The 23,790-nt window shown below is 43.8% G+C and overlaps 1 pseudogene; it reads right to left on the reverse strand.

Annotated features, from left to right (window-relative positions):
• LOC109695512 (transmembrane protein 160-like) lies at positions 1 to 20,086 on the reverse strand (annotated as a pseudogene).
• Positions 20,087 to 23,790: the final 3,704 nt, after the last annotated feature.

The raw sequence follows: 23,790 nt of genomic DNA on the forward strand, positions 1-23,790 counted from the left end.
TTACTTGGGTGGTGGCCGGCCTGCTTCATCCTGGCCTTTGGCAGTGGCCGCCCCATTGTCCTCAGGTACCAGTTCCACATCCAACTCCAGCTGGCCCATGTAGGGGCCCATGGCACAAGCCCAGAGCAGGCTGGTGGCTAGCACAGCCCCCATGCCTGCAGCTGCACCCTCCAGCGAAAGCTGCATGGGTCCTTGCAGAGAGGCCAGGCCCACCACATAGGAGGCACTGCCCCAAACCACTCACAGACCACCCAGCAGGAAGAAGCCATAGGCAGCTTCCTGACCCATGTCACTCTGCATGAAGGAGATGACACCAATGCCAGAGGCCAGAAGACCATTCCGGAATCAGGAGAGGAAGGCTGTCTCATGTGCCTTCCAGAAGAGCCAAGTGTCCGTGCTATCTAGCTTGGATACTGGGGGCAGTGAAGCCCTGGAGTGGGGGCCATGGCCAGGGGCAAAAGACCCCTGGGTGTCCCCACTCCGGGGCCACTGAGGCAGCAGCAGCATCCCCTGGAAACAGATTCGGGCCAGGCGGGCAACCTGAACCCACCACCAACCACCTCCCAGGGTTCTCACTCAGGACAAACCCTTCTTTACAAAATCCTTTCTCATCCAAAAACATTCCTTTTTCCTTTAACTTCTCAAAAAATACATTCACTACCTATCTATATCCTTTCCAGTTGTTTACTTTGTAACTTGTATTTTAAAATTAACTCTTATAAGAATTTTAAATTTATTTTTGGGGCTGGAGCAACTAATTAGTAGCCCTTGGTGTTCTAAGGAATTTATGATAGGCATAAGGTTTATCATCCCTCAGGCTTGAGGGGATATTGTTTTGGGTGTGGAAACTGTGAGGGATTTTTGAGCTTTATTTGAATAAGGAGGGCTGTCCTGGCTCACCCTACACTCATCTCATCAGTCCACACTGTGGAATCTATTTGTTCCTAAAGGAGGAGGCAGCAGAGATAGCTGCCTGGGGGGGAGGAGAATTTGAGCTTTTAGTTGAGATAGTAAATCCCATCCCAGCAGAGGCACTGGAGTTTCAGGAACTATGAGGAAAGAATGACAGAAGGGGAGGTCTCCCCAAGAGCAGGCCAGAGGCTGGATAAATTAGTGCTCTAGGGGCTGGCCAGATTTGCCCCAAACAATAACCTTGTCATTGGACCGGGAAAGAAATATAAGACAGAGAAATGAGCTCCACTGTCTAGCTGGAAAATGATCTTTTGTTTTTCTGCTATAATGGCTACCACGAGGCTTCTCAACATCGATGCCAAGAAGTGGAGTGTGGACAGGAGGCTGGGACCTATCAATCCATAGGAGGTGGCACCTTGCTTCCCATCTGGAGATGGGGGCACTTAGACCTCCAGTGGTTACCTTTGCAGAGAGGGCAGGGTCCTGGCTGGGGGTGGGGCTGTCTCCCAGGCTGTCCCCCCTTAAGCATTCTCTGCAGAAATGTCCTTCCTTTCCACCATGGTAGCAAATTTGAGATGTAGGCCCCAGTTGGGTGGGGGCAGCAATGAGGTCATGTCTCTTAGTATACAGACATGGCTAGTTGTATTAGTTGATCCAATGACTTTTCTCCTTTAGTCACAGACTGAGTTTTCTACAAAAATCTGGGGTGACTATTAGAAATTTATCTTTAAGGAGAACCTCTCTCACCTGTGACTCTGGGTCCATCATGGTATGCTTTCTGATAGTATCCTTAAGATGTTGTAGAAAGGTAAAGGGATTTTCTTCAGGACATTGCTGTAAAGCAAAGTTGTTATTTCACATTGACACCTGACACTCTGTGGAGAGCAGGTCTCTGAACTGTGCTGGGCCTCAGTTTCCTCACTTGAAGAATGAGGGATCTGGTCTCAGCCATCTCCAGTATGAGATGGCTGAAGTGACATTAATGCCACTTATCTTCCTTACCATTTTTTTTTTTTTGATTTAGCAATGTTGGGGAATTGAATCCAGGGCTTTGCACATGCTGGGCAGACATTCTCCCACTGAGCTACTTCCTCAGCCCCAAATATCTTTTTTGTTTTTGGCTGTACTGGATTTGAACTCAGGGCTTTATGCCTGCAAAGTGGCACTCTACTGCTTAAGCCAATCATCAGCCCCTTTTAGTGTGGATCTGTCAAGGGGACTGCCTGTGCCCCTGTAGGTAGGCACATTTATTCCCTCATTTCCAGGTGCCACTACTATTGAGTCTCATTGTAAGTGTTAATCATTTTTAACCTGAGTGGCCTGGGCTAGAGCCCATTGCTTTTCTAATGAGAAAAGAGTCTAGTCTAGTAGAAGCATAATATCCTTTCATGTCGATTGAAATGTTTGGATTGCAGAGATAAAGGCTTGTATGTATTGGTCTGGGGCATCAGTATAGCTGTCCAGATGTTTTTTTAATTCCCCTTAGATCTGATAGCTGGAAGGGGACATAGACTCGCCCTCTTCGTACCATTATCTGTTGAAGGGGGAAGCACCCACTAGGAAGTTTTGGATATTGGGGTGGCTTAGAAGGTAGGGCAGAGGGTGGAGCAGTGGGGGTGGGCCTGGCCATTGATAAGGGGCTTTTCTGGTCCTCCTTTCCATGTTTATCCTGTGTCTTACAAAGAATGGCCAGTGTTTGAGTATCTAAATAGCAATTGTGGAGCCAATCTGAGATGAAAGAAAATTTGTATAGGGGACCTCAGTTTACTTTTTTCCCTTTTCTAGAAAAGGTCTAATTGGAGATGGTATTGTAATTTAAGGAACCCTGTGAAAGCCACTTCTCTTGGTCACCCAAGGCATACTGAGGCCAGGGCTCAGTACAAAGTTTCCAACATCTATAAGCCAGAAGTTGGAAGGTGCAGATCCCATCTAGAAAGAACAAGATGCTAGGATCCTGACTTTTAGCTAACAGCAGGCAGTCTCTTTAATAAAGGCTGCTTTTTAACAAAGGAATAAATCATCTGTAAAGTTAGAGAAGGGCATTCAGAGGGCATCCCAGGCCAACAACAGTACCATACGGGACAACTAGTGTTAATAGTTGGAGGGAAAATTTATGTTGAGGCTGAAAGTATAGAAAATTTTAAATGAGAAGTTTATTACAGTAGTGTCCATTTTGTGATTTTTGGGACTATAACCTTAAACTAACAATTGGCTTACAAGGGCTGGGTCCGATGCTCCAATGTGTGAGGTGGGGCTAGGAGCAGGGCTTTGTGCAAGGCGCCACTCCCTCCACACACACCCAGGACAAGCGAGCCTGACTCCCTAGGCCTGATCCTGCAGCCTGTCTCCCCTCCCCCCTTCCTGTGTACTCTGTGCGCGTTTATTCTAGGGGAAGTGGCGGCAGGCCACAGACACCGCCATGTGCGGCTGGCAGCCTAGGATGTGTGTTGGGTTGGCCTATGGATTCTCTTAGCCATGGCAGGCATTCCTGCTGTGCACAAGTGCGCCTGTTTGCTTTCCTTCCTCCACTTGTGGGGGCAGAGTTAGGGCGTTAGCGTGGTAGCTGAAGTTTTTTTGTAAGCACTTTTTGTAAAGCAGCTGATTTAAAGTTACTTTAGACTGAGAGGCCTGGCAAACTAGTTGGAATAACTTAAGTCATAAGGTACCATGCTACAAGTTCTTCGTGGGAGGCAGGGTCCCAGTAGGTCCAGGGAGAGGAAGGCAGACAGAGACAAAGAAAATGTGATGAGACTGTGGAGGAGGCAGAAAAGGTGTGCTGACATCTTAGGTAAGGGAGGGGAAGGCAGAGCCTGGGGACATGACACGCCTGAGGGATTAGCCATCACCTGTGTCTCTAGGTCGCTCCCATTGACTGGTACTAGAACACTTTCAGCAAAATGAAACCTCCACTCTCTGGTTGCCGTCTCAGGAAAAAGGGGCATTTGATGGGGTGGTGGGGGGGAAGAGAAGCAGTCATCAGGTGCCATAATCAAACAGTACTCCCCCAACGTAGCATGAGGCATACCTGAATAAATCCGGGGCTTGGTCTCAACCCACAGGAAGGGAGCATGAGCTCTCCCAAAGCTGGAATCACTTTGAGGCCCGAGTTGGCAAGGAGTGGTTGGTTTAACACCATGATGGGAAAGATAGGAAGATAGGAAGAGACAGACAGCGTGAGCAGCACAAGAAGTCTGCTTACACGGGGAGGGAGGAGGTTCAGGAGAGGATTTGGTTCATTTAGAAGTTGGTTTAGAGGCAAATAGAACCTGAGCAGGGGAACAAAAAGTACAAAGGGAGGGTTTGTTGTGGAGATAGGAAAAGGATTGGGTGTGGGGTACTTCCTTCCATTTACCAGCATGTTCGCAGAAATTGTATAAGTCCCTTAAAATATTGGGATTGAAAGTGCCATTAATTGGTCATTTGGAGGTATTATCTAATGGATATTGGGGCCAGGCTTGATTACAGAGAAAAATGAGCTTTCATGGCTTAAGATCAGGTGTTAGGTGGAAGGACACAAGGTTGGCCAGGAGACATCCCAATGGGGAGTCTGAAGGAATTTGGGATGGTCCAATCTCCACGGTAAGGCCTGAACTGAGGAGAGATATGGCGGGTGTCCCCGAAATATCAGTTCCTCAGAAGAGAGTAGATGTGGAACACCTGGGAGGAATGTCTTCATTACAGGAGTCCACAGTCCCTAGTGGGGAACCTGGTTCCCAGGGACGGGAGTGAGCCGAGATCAAGCACTAGGATTTTGAGGAAATGAGAGAGAGATCACAGCTCTGTATGTGAGAAGGACTCACTGAGAGATAGGACCTTGAGGGAAGATTGGCTGGTGGTGGATGGCAATTGGAGGCGTGCTGGGGCAGAGGAACTTCCCTGTGAGCTGTGAGGGAGTGGCGTTTTCTAGGATAGGAGCTTCTGGCAAAGCAGCTCAGATCCCAGAGGAAGGGAATTGGAGTAGAGAGAGAGAGAGCAGGATGGGGTGGGGGAGGCCGCGAGGGCAAGGTCAGTGCCAGAAGTGCACCCCGATCCTAGTCACGGCACCAAATGTTAGGAAAAATGCCGCTCACAAAGAAAGCTCACGAGAAAAGTCTCACGTCCAGAAGCAAAATTTAATGGCAGGCCCAAACTGCCAAGCTGGCTGGGGAAAAGATGGTGCAGCAGTGATTCTGGGCCAGGCGTGGCTTTTATAGAAGGGGAAGGTTAAGGAAGTTAGTGCATGTGCAGTAGTCTCTGCTAGGGGTGGGGCTGTCTTAGGGCATGGGAATTTTTGTTAAGGGTGGGGCTGTCCTTGGAAGTTTCTCAAGTGAGGTTTGAGGATAAAATGGCCACCGATTTATAAATGGCGACATTATTGTTCTATCACCCTGTAGTAACAATCGTTCTTATTTAATAGGTAGACAGAATATTTTATCCATTCCATCCAAGCATTTGTATCCCCATAGCCAATTTCAATAGCCACAGTTTGTCTTAGGTCCTTGACTTCTACTACAGCTACCTGAGTTCAATTGTTGTATAAATGTGGAGGTAACAGTGGAGTGGAGGTAGAACTGGGTGTCCCCTGAGAGAGCTTGGGAGCTAGGTGGAGCTCAAAGTCACCTAAAGGGTCTGTTCCCAAGACATTTACAAAATATGGATGGTTCTTTTGTCATACTCCAAGAGCTTTCCATGACCAATCTAAGTGGGTTTACACTGTTTATCTTTGCAGGATAGAGAGTGGTGTGTTCAAAACAGCTGTAATTTTGACTGTAGTCTGTTAAAAGATTGTTGATTGTTCTGGATGGTGGAAATTGAAGTCTTACCAGTGCCTCTGGGTCTGGTCCAGCCCTTAGGATTGTCATAAAAGGGAGAAGTGTATCCTTGTAGCTGGAGTTGGGATGTAAGTTCTCCACAAGGAAGGATCTGGCATGCATCAAATTCAACAGTTAAGGGAAAAGTACTCTGAATTACATTAATAATAAACATAGCATTTCCCAAACGAAAGAGAAAGAATAATTTCAGTATAGTGACGGCATGGTCCATTGTTCCTTCTGCTTGGGGTGAGGAGGAGCATCTTCTTTACCTGTGTGATGAGTCCACCCCCTCTCCATGGTCCAGATGACTGTTTCTGTGGTGAGCAGGAACAGGAAGGGCCCTTCTCAAGCTGGCTCAAGCTTGTTTTCTTTCCAGGTTTGATCAGCACATGATTGCCAGGCTGGTATGGGTGAACAGGAAAGTCAAGTGGAGGAGCTGTGCTAACAACCCCTTTGTCCTAAGAGAAAGTAAGGTAGAAGACAATCCAAGTACATAATTTTTGAGGAAATAGTCTTTGGTTCCAAAGGTAGGCACATCAGTAACAGAGCTAAGGTAAGAAATCTCAGAAAGCATTTCATAGGGAGAGAGGCCAATGTCCTTCCAAGGGGATGTCCTAAGTCTGAGTAGTGTTATGGGAAGTCATTTAATTAATCCAAGGTAATCTGGTCTCTAAGACTAATTTAGTGAGCTGATTATTAAAAGTCTGTTTCATTCTCTACCCTCCCTGAAGGAAGGTGGATGGCAGGGAGCATGGTATTCCCATTTGACCTCTAGAGCCTTCATAATCCCTTAAGGACATTGGCGATGAAGTGACTTCCATTGTCCTAGTCTGTATTTTCTACAACTCCAAACCTCGGGATGATGTGTTCTAGTAATGCCCTAATTACATTTGTAGCAGTGGCCCCCAAGAGAGGGATGGCCTTGATCCAGTGAGTGAGATGGTCTACAATAACCAGGAGGAATTTAAGATGACCTATTTTGGGCATTTCAGTGTAATCTACCTGAATGCTTTGGAAGATTGCAACCTGCAGTTTCTACCTCCAGCTGGTTTCTGTCTCAGGGCTTGCTTGTTCGTTTTTCAACAAGTGAGACAGCCTTCTGATACTTGTTTGGCTAGTGTACAGGTCCCTATACACCCATAGGCTCCCAAAACTGTGTTACACATGGCTTGCTGTCCTCAATGGGTCCCCTGATAGAGAAAGGTAAGGATTCCTTTCATTAGAGGCTTTGAGATCATTTCCCTCCTGTCTGGGAGAACCCATTTTCCTCGTTCAGTCCTGATTGCTCCAAGTTTTTTTAGTTGTTCTTCCTTGGAAGGGTAAAGATAGGTAACAGGAAGAGCAGGAAGGTGCGGGATAGGACAGAAGACTGGGACCTCAGGGTGAGAACAGCCCGTTTTGCTGTCTCATCTGTGAAAGAATTTCCCCAAGCCTCAAAGTTTATTCTGTTTTGGTGTCCTGGCACATGGACTATGGATATTTCTTCAGGTAGTTTTAGGCTTTCTAGTATTTGTTGAATTAATTCCCCATGCACCAACTCTTGGCTCTGCTGTCGATTAAACCCTGTTCCATCCAGATTTTTCTGAAGGTGTGGACCACACCAAATGCATATTTTGAATAAGTGTATATGGTCTCTTCTTTGTCTTTTAAGTGTTTTAAGACTTGATTTAGAGCAAATAATTTTCAAGTCTGTGACAACCAATTGTTAGTCGGCCTGATTCTATTATAGTCATGGCCTCCCCGTCTATGATAGAATATCCATATGTCTTTTTCCCTCAATTACCCGAGAGGATCCATTCACAAAAAATTGGAACCCTGTCTGGAAAGGAGTTTCCCCAAGGTCTAGCCTCACCTTTGTTTGGTTTTCAATAATACCTAAACATTTATGTTTGGGGGCTCCTCCCTCCTGCTTCCCTGACAACAAAGTGGCTGGATTTAGGGCCTCATCAGTAGTTAAAGTCAGGTCATCTTTTCTAGCAAGATAGCCTCATATTTTAGGATCCTGGAATCTGTCAGCCATCCACCCACCTTTTAGTTTAAGATTGTTCTAACTTGATGGGGAGTGCTAATAATTAGACTTCCCCCAAAGGTGATTTTTCTATTTTCTTCGGTTAGAAGGGCTATAGCCTCTATTGCCTGAATACACTCAGGCCAACCTCAGGTGATAGGATCTAGGAATTTAGATAAAAAGACCACAGGTTGACATTAACCCCCATGTTTTTGGGTTTGCACCCCAAGGGCAACTCCCTTGATTACATTTACAAAGAGGTGAAAAGGCTGTTCAAGAGAGGGCAAGACTAGCACCCAAGCTGTGATAGGGGTTTGTTTTAGTTCATCTACTTGTTTTATCTCCTAGGGGGTCCAAAAAAGGGGGTCTGGTCCCTCTTGGGTCAATTTGAGATATAAAGTTTTAAGGGCATATGAATCTATCCACAACCAGCAGTATCCCACTAAGCCAAGGAACTTTCTTAATTCTTGTTTTGTTCCTGGGAGAGGGAGACCAGTGATTTCTTCTATTCTTTCTGGACCAATTCTTCGTTGGCACTTACTGATCAAATGACCCTGATATTTTACTTCAGTCTCAGCAAACTGTAACTTATTCCTTGAAATATGAAGTCTTCAGCTTTCTAGAAAATTTATGAAACTAATGGTTGTGTTAATCACCTCCCCATGGTTATCCCCTGACAGAATTAAATGGTCCACATATTGGAGGAGCACATGGGGGTCTAACTTGAACTTTTCTAACAGGAAGGAGGAGGTGGGGAAGTAGGAGCCTGAGGGGGGTGGCACGGGCCAGCTCTGGTGCCTGAGCCAGAGGAGCAGCGTTGTTTTTAGGGGGGGGAAGGGAGGAGAGTAGATTCCAGTTAGAAGGAGTTTGATTTTTTTTTCCTCTAAGTGGAAACAGGACTATGGGACTCTGTCCCCAACAGAGGGCAAATTCCATTTCCTCTTGAGTGACAGGCTCTTTGTTTACATGTTGAATTAATAGTTGGCAGACCCAGTCCTCATCAGACCCAAATTTTAGTCAAAACCCCAAAGGCTTTAAGATCAGTTCTTGGGTCCAGATAAAACAACAGTATTTGACCATGCTTTGTTTCTTTTTCTCTTTGGTATGGGGACTATCATCCCAATATCTTAACATCTTTCCTAGGGGCTCTCAGAGGCTATTTTATCCTGGACCTTTATTTATTAGCCTCCCTGCCTTTATTTCCCATTCCCCCTTCTGGTGGACTGTGCTCTGTCTATCAGGAGCTCAACTCCCCTTTTGCCTTGGAGGTTTCTTGCACTGATTCTCTTTTGCTTTGTCCATCTCTGGCCACATCCCTTGTGGGAGCTTGAGGCACCTTGTGGTAGCTGGTGGGTCAGTATAAGCTCCTGACCTGGATTAGGTTCAAGAATCTAATTCTGCCTTGAACAGGATGAGGTCACTTTGGAACTTTGGATCAGGTCTCCAGTTTTCCTTCGTGTCACCTGACACATCTCATTTGCATATCACACAGCCTCCAATATCCTGACCACCAAGACATTACTTGGTTACCCCCATGATGTTTCCTGTCTTGGTTTGTGTACAAAACTTACATGGTCACCACGGTCCCTGTCTTCAGAGCTCTTTTACCCATGTTGTCAAGAAATTCTGGAGTCCGAGTTTATTTGCAGATCTGGAAAGTTGTCGTCATTGGCCCAACCTCAGGGCTGCCACAACAGGCAGCAGGATGCATCTCCCTGGGGAAGGGCTGGGCCCCCTCTTCCTGGATGGAATGTAAAATCGCAGATAAGCCCCCAAATTGTTGGAATTAAAGACCCTCTGGTGCTGAAAACAGGCACATGAGAGACAGAGAAAATCTTGACAAGGCAAGAATCCAGAAGAAAAAACAGGAACTCTTTAAACAATGCAAGTCACCTAAGAAGGTGACCTGAGGAATTTTAAGTAAACTAAGGGTGACATATACTTTGATAGAAGAGATGGCTTTTCTTACACGTTCACCTTAAATAACTGTTCACTATCACTTTCACTACATTTTCACGTCTTGCCTGAATTTTTCTCTTGTGGCACACAGGTACTGAAATCTGACCAGAAGCTCCAGTGACCACCTACCTGGTAATATACCCAAAGCTGGAACAATTGTCTGTACAGTTTGATTTCCTAGTGTTGGAGTACTGGCCCTGGGGTAGCAGTGACCAGCAGTGACAGTGACTCAGATTTGCTTCATGGTGTAGCTGTAGGTCAGCCACTAAGGAGAACAAGTTCATACATTTCGGCTCCTCTGAGACAGATCCATCCTTGAACACTGACCTTGCTTTCTTTTGGCTCAACTTAAGAGTCTCGAAGTGAGCTGAGGGAGCCACAAATTCATTGGTTTTAATGTTAGTTTCTGAAGTATGCTTTTATTTTGTAGACTGCTATACACATTCAACTTCTATTTTCAGCATAGAAAAATGTCTGCACAGTTTTCATCACTCTTATTAAAAAAGAGGAAGGGTTTCCCAGTTATAGTTGAAAACAATTTATTTTATAAAAAAAGATCAGGAAAATTTCCCACTACTGTGGAATCGGGAGGCATCAGGATCAGGAGGCAAAACACAAAAGCAAAATAACAGCTGGAGACTATTTGTCTGTAAGTACCACAAGGTGAGCTGCAAAGATCTTTGAATTAGGTCAGTGCCAACAATAAGGGATATTCAAGTCCTCTCTTCAGGGAGGTCAGGAACACAGTGAGCATTTGTGATTATGTTTGTCTCACTGAGAGCCAAACTCCTGGTGCTACAAGGCTACAAACCTATCTCATTGTCTTCCCAGATCATCTAACCATGGGACTCTTGGTGACATTTTAAATCGTTCATTTTAGAGCAAATCAAATGGAGTACAATACTCAAACCCAGAACGTATTTGTAGAACATGATAAGCTGATATTATGAATGGATTCAAATTGCAGTTAGATAAACCAGGGCTGCTATATTCATGATTTCTTGAAAAGGGGTATTTTCATAGAGCATTAGACCTGACAGGGACTAAAGAAATGACGCAGGGCTGGTGGAATGTCTCAAGTGGTAGAGCACCTGCTTAGCAAGTGTGAGGTCCTGAGTTCAAACCTTAGTGCTGTCAAAAAAGAAATAATGTATAGCCATGAAATATTTGGGACCTACTTATACCAAAATGATTTTTTTTCCACTTGAGCCACTCCTTCAGCCTGATGAGTCATTGTTTATGTGTTTATTTATTTGTCATTTATCTAAAATTAGAATTTAACCCTGGCAACCCAACCCTAAGGCCTTCTTCCCAGGCAGTAGAAAAATCTCACCATGTAGAAAAATTTAGATTATTTTTAAACAGTGTGTTGTCTCTTGTTACAGACTATTATACTGTTTCCAGAGGAGAAACTGTTGAAAGATTTGAAAAAGATTACTTTGTATTCAAAACTTGGAAATTAGGCAAAGCTCAAATGTCTTTTCAGGTCATTTTGGAGCATTGTTAAACAGATCTACTTGGAGGTTATGTAAGTATTTAGGACAATGTGTTTGTTGGTCTTGCTACCTGTTAATGAGGAAAGGGCCAAAGTCTTTGAAGTTGCATGTTATTTTGAGATATTTGTCTAGAAGAGATTCATAATAGAAAAGGTAACTTGGAAGGTTCTTATTTGAAAAAATGTTTTTATTAGTATTGTTAGGGTACAAATGTTAGGGTACCTTTGAGGCTTGCAGCCCACTCAGCCTGAAACCGGCCATGGCTAACATGACCCAAGCCACCACTTACTGGAACTAAGGGAGGTGGGATGGTTTCTGAGAACAGGGACTGTTTCTGGTTAATCTTGCTAAACGGTATGTGAGTCAATGAGTTAAGACACCTGGTGTTTACCAAATTCCTGATAAATAATCTTCAAGTAATCTGGCCCCACCACCAGGGTGTGGGTGATATCAGAAATATGTGACCCCAGGGACCATAAAAATTGCTGTGTGACCGTGACTAATGTCTAAAAAATATAAAAGCAGCCTGAACTTTGTATTCGGGGTCCTCGTTGAAACCCGCTGTGTCGGGCGGATACCTGGACCCCAGCTGGCTGGAAATAAACCTCGCTTTGTGGTTTACATTATCGTGAGTGTCTTTTGTTCCTCTGAGGGGTGGTCAACTTCGGACCCCAACAGTATATAATAGATATACAAGGGGTTTCATTGTGACTGGAAGGTTATTACTGCTTGATTCCCTTCTGGTACATTAACTTGTTTTATATAACCTACAACATTTATTCAAACATTCTTCTCCATTTTTGGATATGTTTTTGTTTAGATTTACAGAATTAGGAACACAGCACAGAGAGTTTCCATATGCCTCATTTCCTTTCTCCTTTCTTTATGTCTTGTGTTAGTGAGGCAGGCTAGGAAAAGTTTGGGACTCTTAGAACATATATTGCATTTCAGGTTGATTGTTGCTCTCTTCCTCTGAGCCTCCTTTTCAATTGCAAGTGTGTGCAGGTTATTCACACCCTGGCCCAGGGACCACCCATGCCTCTCCCAACTCATCGATCATTTGTGGTGGGGAGTCACTATGTTTTTCCCTTCCCATAGGTTAGCATAGGTTTTAAAAACACCGGGAAAGAGAAAGATGCTGTCTCTGCTTCTGCCTTACACTGGCCTACTGTGGCTGTTTGTAATTTTTTCCATAACTTTTAATAAACTCCATTATCTTACTTGCTACACCCATGTGTCCTGCCTGGATGCTTCCATGTGGGACAGAAACAATTTGAGAACCTCCTGATCAGACTATATGAGCCTATAACATATGTATGGTACATTTGTTACCATTAACGAACCCTAAAACACAATTATTAACTATTACTAACTAAAAGCCATATTTTGTTCAGATTTCTTCTTCTTCCTTCCTTCTTCCTCTTTCTTCCTTCCTTTCTTCCTTCCTCCTCCTTCCTTCCTTCCTCCTCTTCTTCCTCCTCCTCCTTCTCCTCCTTTTTCTTCTTCTTCGACTGGGGATTGAACCTAGGACTTCTTGATTGCAAAGCAGGTTCTCTACTACTTTAATCACACCTTCAGTTCAGTTCACTTTGCTCTAGTTATTTTGAAGATGGGATATTGAGAATTATTTGCCCAGGCTGAACCCCAATCCTCCAATCTTAGCCTCCCAAGTAGCTAAGATTACAGACATGAGCCACCATTGCCAGGCTTATTCAGATTTCTTTTTATTTTTTGGTGGTACTGGGTTTTGTTCTCAGGGCCTTACACTTGAGCCACTTTTTTGTGTTGGATATTTTTGAGATAGGATCTTGAGAACTATTTGTTTGGGCTGGCTTTGAACCATAATCTTCTTGATCTCACCCTCCAGAGTAGCTAGGATTGCAGGTGTGAGCCACCAATGCCTGGCCTACTCAGATTTCTTAATGGCCTTTTCTGTCCCAGGATTCCACTAGGAGAAGACAATGTAATGAGTAATCACTAAAATACTTTTTTCACTACCAGTAATGTCCATTTCTTTAAATGTTCCTAGGTTCAACTTTGCCTTCTTGCCAGTCACTCATTAATCAGCAGAATAAATCTCTTGCATTGGTCACTGTCTATTTGTGCACGAATCATGTTTTTAACTTTTGGGAAAGTGACCTTGGCTGGCTCTGTGAGACAGGGTGGTCCTGGGCCTCTGGATGAGCAAGGGGACCACACTGGCACTTTTCCAGCCTGAGCCAAGCTGCATGAAGAAAGCCATGACTGTGCATCTGAAATCCAGGTTCTCTCTCTTATAGAAAGGTGCAGCTGACCAGGTCATGGTCAAGAAGTAAGCGCACAGATTGAGTAGGAAAGTCTGATTGCCTAAGGTTAATAACAATGGATGATTTAAATCTTTATATTTTCCTGACTTATACAATGACTATGTATTATATTTATGTTAAAAATACTTAGTCAAGAAATTTGTAGTTGATGGAAGCCTTTCAGGATCTGTTCTCAAGACAAATTTTCAAATCATGAATTAACAGGAAGAGTTAAAGGCTTATCTTTAAAACCTGAGGGCAAATGGGGGTGATAAAAATCTGTGATTCTTCTGTGACAAATGACATCTGGAGATTTGTTAGAAAGCACTTGAGTATACTTAGAATTGAAATTTCTTTGAAGTTTTCACTGAAAGAATTGTTGCTTATCACCAGTCAAGCAAAGTTTGTTCATTTGGGATTATTAATTTTTTTCTGAAAATTATAATTGAATGGAATTAGGACCTCTCCTATACTGTTTTTCACCTCTGAAAAAGCTTAGATCACAAGCCCATAGGAAGAGAACACCATTTCAGCAACATTTCACAAATAGTTCCTGAGTCATGAAGAAAATAGCATCAGAAGGGACTGGTGGGAGGAGACCAGGGTCAGATTGTAATTCATAAGAAAACAAGCCAGGTGCCAGTGGCTTATGCTTGTAATCCTACCTACTTGGGAGGCTGAGATGGGGAGGATCAGGGTTTGAGTCCAACCCAGGCAAATAGTTCATGAGACCCACCCCCCCATCTCCAAAATAACCAGAGCAAAATGGATTGGAGGTGTGGCTCAAGTGGTAGTTTTGCAAGCATAAAACCCTGAGTTCAAACTCTAGCCCATCCTCCCCACCAAAGAAGAAGAAGAAGAAGAAGAAGAAGAAGAAGAAGAAGAAGAAGAAGAAGAAGAAGAAGAAGAAGAAGAAGAAGAAGAAGAAGAAGAAGAAGGAGGAGGATTTCTTTAGGGCTCATGGTTTCAGTCCATGATCACTTGTTTTTTCATACTGTTTCTTGTCTTTTAGTCTTCCTTGTAATTTTTTTCACTGATAATCAGATATGTTGTGTTAGGTAACCAGAATTGAGGTAAATAGGACTTTAGTGTAGATATTATGAAACTCTGGCTAGAAGTATGGCTAGGTTTGTTGTAGCTATAGAAGTCATTGGCTAAAATTTTTTTAATATCCTTGGTTTTGCTGTTCCTGCTATCTTTGTGTTTCCTTAGAGAATCTGAAAAAGAGTCTATTGCTTGTAGTTCTTTCAGCTGTAACCCCGTAGACAAGAGCCCTACTGATGGGGGTAAAGTGTGATGAGGGGAAGGCAACCAGTCCACGGTTCCATGACCAGGTCTCAGCTCTCTGGTGACAAGTGACTTTTCCCCTTTAGGTGAGATGGGAAGGTTAGAAGAGTTGAAGTTGGGCACAGTAGTTCCCCTTCTCCTGGGTTTCACTTTCTGTGGGGTCAGTTACCCATGATCAATGGTAGTCTGAAAAATGTTAATGGAAAATTCCAGAAATAAACAGTTCGTGAGTTTTAAATGGCTGTTCTGAGTAACAAATGTGACTGGCCATAGAATTTAAATGGAGTAAGAAGAGGACATTGGCCAATGAGGGACTGTGAAAATGGGTGAGTGCCAATAGATTGGTGACCCCACAAGAACAAAAGGACAGATGAGGGAGTGGGAAGGCAGGAGACAGCTGTCTAGGAGCTTACTGTTGAGGTGACATTGGGGTTACACTTTGTGGTAATGACAAGGTCTGGAGTAAAAAAGGACTGGGGCCTGGTTTAAGTGGTAGAACTCTCGTCTAGTAAGTGTGAGGTCCTGAGTTAAACAAAATGGGATTTCAGTGGGAAAGACCAATAGAAGAGGAGAGGTCAAGAAACAGAGCAGTCACTGAGATTTAAGACAGGGTGGTATTGAAGAGAATTCCAGTGAGCCAAGAGCTGGGTTAAGGTGAGTGATCTTGAGGTCAGTAGATGGCAGCAGCAACAAGGTGAAGTGGATACATAGTCCGGTGATTGCAGATAGAGTATTTCTCTGATTGCTAGATGTTCTGTTGGCCAGTACCACACTGTGCCCTGAGAGAGGTTGCGTCATATCTTCTCCTATCTCTAGACCTTTCTGTAGAATTACTTATTAACAGTCCTCGCAATGTTCAGCTGTGCTGTGAGAACTGTGCTTAGGATGGGACACAAAGGAAAGGGCAGTGGCTCCTCTGTTGACTATGGCCTGGGTCCTGGAGCTGCAGGAAGGGACTGTGGCCAAAGTACAAGGCCTGATGGGGAGGCTGAAGAGGCCCAGTGCAAGGTCAGATTGCTGAGTCTGCTGGAGGCTGCACCTGAGACAGCAGAGATGTGGAACACATGATGGGGACATAGATGGCAGAGACTCAGTTTCTTTAACCCGAAGTGGGAGTTTAACTGTGGCATTACTTTATATCCAAGTAAGGCTTGAGCACACCCAGAAAATCGTTTGTGTTCACTTCTGTAGGAGGAGTTGTTCGTTGGCAGTGCTTAGGGCGAAATGGCTATGGGGTTTGGTAAACTGTCAGTGGTGCTTGGTGAATTTGCTCTTCTCATTTCTGCTGTGTGCAGGGCCAAGCTGACACTCTGATATCAGGGATGTATGGCCACTATGGTACTTTAACCCAACGCTCCAGAATTGACAATTTTGAGACATAGAACAGAATCTTGCTTCATCAATTATGGTCAATAATCAGTGAAGCTTAAATTTAATGATTTATTTTCATCCCTTGAAAGAAAATTTCTCTGAAGATTAAATGTCTAGTTTTAAATTTTCTTAGTTACAAAATTGGTAAGATGCTCTCATGGTCCTGCTTCTTCTACCTCCAAAGGGAAAAAGTGACATATTTTTAAGTAAATCTTTGTTTTTTTAAAGATCTGGAGTCTTTAGTATGGGATTTGTGACGGCCCAGGGTTATTAGCTACCGAGGAGCAACCTTAAACCCACAGAGGAAATGACAAGTTTATGATTTGTTTTGTGGTCGACACCATTGTTTTAGTTTTGTCTTCGGCCTTCACTGTGAGAGGAAATAATTGGAAATAATAGAGTGATTCCTCTTGTTGCTATGGTGACAAGAATAAATTGAATCCATTGCTCTGAAAAATTGCCTGAAAGCGTACTTTAGCATTCCACAGTGGGTGTATTTGCTTCCCCACCCCCGCAGTGGGTGTTTTTGTTAAGAATTTTAATCTGTCATTTTCTATCAAAATGGCATAGCACTCAAATATTTTACAGCTGTACTTTTAGCTGACTTTTTATTTATTCTGAAAGAAGGCAGTGGAGTAGAAACAGTTATTGCTATATTAGAAATTTAAATAATTTTCTAAAAGTGTCTTGGCAGGTACACACCTGAAAGGTCACTATAGTGTTGTTTCTACTGTCATGGAAAATGTCACTGTCAGAACCAGCTGAGCTTGAGTGACTTTTCAGGTCATTGATAATCATTAATACAATGGATGTGAGGCTGAAAAGACCTGGTCTGGAAGCCAGAGGAAGTGGATTCCAACTCTCATTCAAAGTAGGACAGTGGTGTAGGCTTATGAGAGTTGGTAAGCACCAGTGTGTCTGTTTCTCCATTTAATTTTTGGTTTTGAGCATTTTTATAATAATGATAATTAGCACCTACAAAACACACTGCCCAAGTATTGAATGGATGTTATCTGTACTCTTAGCAACAGCTCTTAACATGTCAGTGTCATTACCTGCAGTTTTCAGATGAGGAAATTGAAACAGAGAGCACAGGTAACTTGCTCAAGGTTACACAGTGAGGTGGAGAGGTGGGGTTGTGAAGCCCAGCTGCATCCTGGCTCTAGACCCTGTGCCACCCCTAACTTGTGTTAACACTGTTGGGTTTTAAATATTTGAGCATCTATCCTGAGAAGTGTATTTAAGAGTTACTACTTGCCTGGAGAGCTTTTGCAAGAGTGGTAAGAGAAGCATGTATATAATATTTTTTATTTTGAGGTAGGGTTTCTCAAGTTATTTGCCTGTGGCTGGCTTGGAACCGTGATCCTCTTGACCTCTGCCTCCTGAGTAGCTAGGATTACTGATGTGAGTCACTAGCACTGGCTAAACATCTTTTATGTCGGCCCAGCTGAAGAGAAAGTCACGTGGTTGGTTGGTGAGCAGTTACTGGCAGGTGCTGGAGCTGGGCAGGTTGGCACTGGAATTGATGTCAGGGGAAGCTGCAGTCAGAGTGCATCCCCCAGAATGGGCTTCACTCAGTACTCACCCATTTTCAGTCACTGACTGGCAGTAGCCACTGGGAGGCCGGGCCTCATGGGACAGGTTTCAAACTGGGGCCTTTGGATGGTCAGTCATTCTCTTTGCACTCAGATTTCTTCAAGACACGCTCCCATGGCCTGCACACACACTCACTGGGATTGGTACTGAGGCCTCAGTCTGTCCTGCAGGGCTCTGGGGCTGGAGTGGCCTTCAGACTGCTCCCAAATTGAGGCAAGAAGGGCAGTTCTGCTGTGGTCAGCTCCGGGGTTGGGGGAAGGAGGCACAGCCTTCCTCTTAGCAGTCTACTGTGAGTGGACAACAGCATTTCCCAGGATTTAGGGTAGGTTCCTCCACCTCACTCCTGGGAGGGGATTTGGCTGGGGCACCACAGGACTTATTAGACCCACTTGGAAATTCATGTTATTAATGTTTAAAAGGCTCTGAGAAATCCCATAGTTCACTGTCTGATGTAGCACTTCCTCAGGCTATTTAGCCAAGAAACAACTTTGTGTGGCTGTGCCTGTTAACATCCTTCGGAGTTAGTATTCTGCAGAACACACTGCCTGGAGAGCAAGGTGGGATCCCATCATGGAGGGCCGTGTATGCGTGCTAAGAGCTTTTGCCTTTCTGCTTCAGGCCCCAGGGAGGTGCATTTTGGAGAGCAGTTGGGAGAGGTGTGAGGGACTGACTGGGGAGGGAATGATGAGGCAGCAAGTGTATTTAAGAGGCTGTCTGGGTCTGAATGGCAGAGAGAAGTGGCAAATCAGAATGTGTAAGAGATGGAACCACAGGCTTAGAGATTGATTATGTCCACATTGCTTATAGTCTAGCTAGTGTTATTCTAGCTCATACTTCCTCCCCATTTCCAGACTGTCTTTCTTCCTTCCTTCCTTCCTTCCTTCCTTCCTTCCTTCCTTCCTTCCTTCCTTCTTTCCTTCCTCCCTCCCTCCCTCCTTCCCTCCCTCCCTTCCTCCCTCCCTCCCTCCCTTCCTCCCTTCCTCTCTTCCTCCCATTTTTTTATGTGTTCCTGAAATGGTATATTTAACAGCCTCCCCCTCCAGAATAGCTTTTATTCATTTATTTATGATGGTACTGGGATTTGAACTCAGGTCCTCACGCTTGCTAGGTCCACTTGAGCCATTCTGGCAGCTCCAGAATAGCTTTTATATGCTCATCCTTTTAGGCTTCAGTTGGTTTGTACTCTTTTTCATCGTGTGTTTTCTGATTTTTTTCAAGAGGACTAAGCAGCATCTTCTGACAATTTCACTGTTTTGCTTTGGAATTTCATATTCCCTGGCTTTTCCAACATGTCAGAAGAGCCTGTAAGACTATGACACAATTACACAGGTAATGTTGGTGACACCAACATTCTTGTGCATTTAACTCAGAGTTGATTTGCTCCCATACTCCTCAGTGTTTGTTGCTTTGGAAGTGCTTGTTGTTTCTTTTCTTCTCAAGAAGATCTTATTTCATCAATGCCATGGAGAGTGGGTTGCACAGTTTCTGGACACTTTCCTTCCTCCTTCCCTCCCTCCCTCCCTCCCTCCCTTCCTTCCTTCCTTTGTTTTAGTTTACTGGCAAAGACTCTCCATTTTGGTAATTTAAAAAACATGTAAACAAGCCAGATGCTTGTAATCCTAGGTACTTGGGAGGCTAATATCAGGAGGATAATGCTTGGAGGCCAGCTTGGACAAAATAACCAGAACAAAATGGACCAGAGATGTGGATCAAGTGGTAGAGCACCTGCTTTGCAAGTGTGAATCCTGAGTTCAAACTACAGTCCCATCAAAAAAAAAAAAAAGTAATCAACTCTGATGCTTTTTTTTTTTTCCTACTTTTTCCAGGAAAGAAAGTTTAAATCAATAACTGGAATAAGTTTTGTGGTACTTAGAGATCTCATTTATGCCTTGTGAATTAACATAAATAATTGAAGGTAGTTCTAGCGGAGAGATAATTAATGTATCTCCAGAACAGGCACTTCTCCTTACTAAGCAGATGAACACAAGAGGAAGGACCAAGGTTTTCCCCCTGCCTCTGGAATTTTCAAATTGCTGTCAACCAGACAAGAAGATTGTTTTCAAGCATTCCAATGAGATAAATTTTGGCTTTTTGTTTGGGGACCGTTTGCAGATCTGCAAGACAAAGTTCAAGTTTAAGGAAACTGATTTTCCACATTTAGCATATTTACCTTTTGGGAAACATAACTAAGACCTCATTTCCATGTTGACCTAATTGACAAGGGGCTATTTCCAAGTCCTTGGTTACCTGCATACTGCAGGGGGTGTTGATGGCTGTTTCCCTGCATTTTGAGGAGGCATCTTTAGGGAGCAAGAAAAGCTGAGTGTGTGCTGCCTCCTGCCCAGCTGATGACAGCCTAGAGGTTGCTGCCAGCGCCATGCTGCACAGCCCGACTCTGGCTGGCCCTTCCCAGGCTGGCAAGTGCACTCCAGCTAGTTTCTACATTGGCTGGATCTTAAGAGAGCCCAGCCAGCTGCTAAAAGGCTCAGCTGAGACCTTCCTGGCAGAGGCCGGGCTCCATCAGCTGATGGCTATTTGCTGAGCAGTGAGATTCTGGCTGCTGACCAGCATGATCATCAGGAGCCTCAGCTTCCCTGAAACAACTGGCCCTTGGGCAGAGTAAGAGGAGACAGCTGGCTCATGGGAGCTGCAACCTGCTGAGAAGGATGACAACTGAAACACTGCTATGTGGTTCTGAGGATGCCCAAGTAGAGCCAGTGTGTCCCAAGCCTTATCTGGGGCCAAACGGTTCTAGTTTTGATGGCCAGTATCATGGATGAGATTGTCATAGGCCTTCTTGGCATCTGTACTGACTCAGCAGGAAGACTGGGATTCTCCCTGTCTGTGCACCCTCAGTTCTCAAGAGTCTAATACCCTGAGCTGAGTCAGGAGATTTGTCACCAGGGCATGACGCTCTTTGGGACAGGTTCCCCTAATAGCAACCCTCTAGGAGTTCTAGAGAAATATTTACAACACATATAATAGATAAAAGATTAGGATCCAGAATATATAAAAATCATTCCTACAAATCTTTAAGAAAAAGGTAATAGTCAACCAAAAAAAATCAATCACTAAGAAAAAGACAAAAGCAAAAGACAAATGCAAATGAGCAAAAGACATGAGTGAGCATTTCATAGGAGAGAAAACGCAAGAGGCTGATAAACCTAGGAAACGCTGTTCACCCCCATTAGCAGGCAGGAAAGATAAATTTTAAAACCACCAATGGACATCAGTGTGTACTCACTAAATTGCCATAAAATAAAATAAAACAATACAAAGTGTTGCTGAGGCTACGGAATATACCGGTTGGCACAATTACATCAGAAAACAATTTAGTATGAATTAGCAAAGTTGAACATTTCTACAACTTGGCACTTGTGCTGTAAGGAATATTATGATATCATTATTTATAATAGCAAATGAAAGGAAAATGAGGGTGAAGAACTGGGGCACTCAGGAAAGGAAAAGGAGAGACACTCTGAGGAAGAATCTGGGACCTTCACAAGCAGCAGGCCTATATTTGGGAAGAAAGACCTGAGAGGGGCCCTTGGCTGTCCGAGTGGCACTCTGAGTGGGACGAGAGTGCGGTTTTCTTACAGGTTGGGGTTTTTAAGCATCGTGTGTCAGGAAAGGGGGAGGTTGGGAAGGTTGGGCATCAGGTAGTATGGCTGGAAGGGAGGACAGGGAGGGGCTGGATGTCAGCCCCCAGGCCATCGGGGCTGGGTAGTTTTGTGTGTCATTTTTCTCTCGCTCTTTTGTCTTGGGTAGCCATATTTACATTGTTTCAGGGCTCCTTGGCATTCCAACATTCTAAGAGCAAACATTCAAAATAACCCAGTATGTCCATCAACAGAGGACTGGGTAAATAAATGTTGGGGACTCATAAAACAGTATGTGCAGTGAAAATTAAGAAAGTACAGTTCTATGTACCAGTATTGGGGAACCTTAAACGAATCAACAATTATAAAAGACTATATTCAGTATAATTCCATTTATATACAGTTAAAAGACAGGCAGAACTCAAGATAACTTGTTTAGAGATACGGGGTTGAACAGAACAAAAACTAAGAAGTAACATGAAAATCAGGATGGTATTACCCATGATGGAAGATGGCAAGTGAGAGGGTGACAGATATGAGTAAGCAGACGGTGTCCCAGCCATGGGTGATAGACCTTTATCTAAGCTGGGAAGTGGCCACATAGGTGTTTGCTTTATCATTTAAATGATGTATTAAACTATGTATTATTTAAATCATATATGTATTATTTATATATGTATTATTTAAATCATATATGTTTATGCATATATATTTATATATTACCCTGTGCATGATGTAGTTTACAATATTTGAAAGATGGGAAAAAGGAGGAGGAGAAGGAAGGGACACCCTATAATGTCAGGTCACAGCGAGATCACTGTGAATGGTGATCCGTGGTGAGTCACGAGGAAACATCTGCTCTGAACTCCAGTTGTGTCCCTGGTCAGATTTCGGCTTTCTGGTGTGGTCTTGATGCTACACGCTGCTCAAAATGTGAATTTAGCGGTTGCTTCCTGTAGGTGGAGGAGAGCACGTTCAAGGGCCTGGAGCCTTATATTACGATATTGCGTGGTTGTCATTCATTCAACAAGTTCTTATTGAGGTCCCATGAAAGAAAGAGAGAAAGAAAGAAAGGAAAGAAGGAAGGAAAGAAGGAAGGAAGGAAAGAAGAATAATAAAAAAGGAACAGGAATACGTTAAGTTGAACAGTGTCCTAAGTTTGCATAAATAGAGAGACTGATGTTAGGAAGATATCACTTTTAGTTGTGACAAAGTCAAGTCAATATTAGAGAAATAATATTTCAGAGCTGGGAAGAAAAGGAAGAAGCACCCTCTGAACACTAATAGTGTCGGGCATTGCGTTTTACCTGTCCATGTGGGGAAGGGAATTCTGGGAGAAGAGAATGCCAAAACAAAGGAGAGAGAGGAATGGTATGTGGTATGCTTGGAGTGGGGTAAGCTAGTAAACTATCATTTATTGCAGGATTTGAAGGATTTTTCTGTAAAGGGTCACATGGTAAATATTTTGGGCTTTGTGGGCTCCATGGTCTCTGCTGCAAAGATTTAATTCTGCTTCTGTACCAGGAAAGGAGCTATGAATAATGAGTTCCAATAAAACTTTATTTATAAAAACAGATGGCAGACTAATTTGACTTATAGGCTGGAGTTTGTAGACCCCTGATTTATTGAACATTTTCTGTGTAATGAGGTCTGCGTTAAGCACTCTACAGGTATTATTTAATTCCAAAGAAAATTATGGGGACAGACGCTATTATTACCATTCCCTTCTTTTTACAGACATGAAAATCAAGACTCAGACAGATTGAAGTCATTTAGTACCAACTAATTCAGGCAGAATCAGGGAATCTGCCTTCATTGTTCTCTCTTAATCACTCTGCTACCCCCATAATTAGAGGGATTGGTTAGGAGGATGGGGTCATCATGAGATCCTTGATGCCAGGCTGAGTCATCTTGGTTAGACAAATGAGGGCCATGGGAGGTTTGTTGATGGAGACTGAGGTAATCAGAACTCCACACCCCATTCTTCCCAGCCTTGTTCTCCTGTGCTGAGGTATAATCTGCTGAGTGTGTCTCACCCAGCCTCTTACAGGAAAGTCATCAGATTTCAAGATCATTTGGGACTAGCATTTCTGGAATGCCAGCACAGCTGCTGAAGGAGTCATCCAGTGCGGTAGGAGGAGGTGACTGTCCTGTCCAGGAGGGGCTTCTTTCTTGACAGGCCAGGAGCAGAGAGCCTGATGTAAAAACTGAAACAATTTCAGATGACTAACCACTAGGGCCAGGTTTTCTAAACTTGAGAGAATAGAAAAACTCTTGTTGGTTGTTGGTGACTTATTAAAGTCAGGAGAAGCAGTGTCCACACTGTGACTGCTGTTGCCATTAGCCACCTGTCCCATGGCAGCCCTCTCAGGTCAGAGAGCAGTGTGACAAGCTCAGGTTTTCCATTTTCTAAGCCTTCCCAAATGCGAGGATCATGTCACTTCCCTTTGGAAGGCTGACACTATTTTCATTTCTCCAGGGGAT

This window comes from Castor canadensis, chromosome 2 (assembly GCF_047511655.1).
Source record: "Castor canadensis chromosome 2, mCasCan1.hap1v2, whole genome shotgun sequence".
NCBI classification, from domain to species: Eukaryota; Metazoa; Chordata; class Mammalia; order Rodentia; family Castoridae; genus Castor; species Castor canadensis.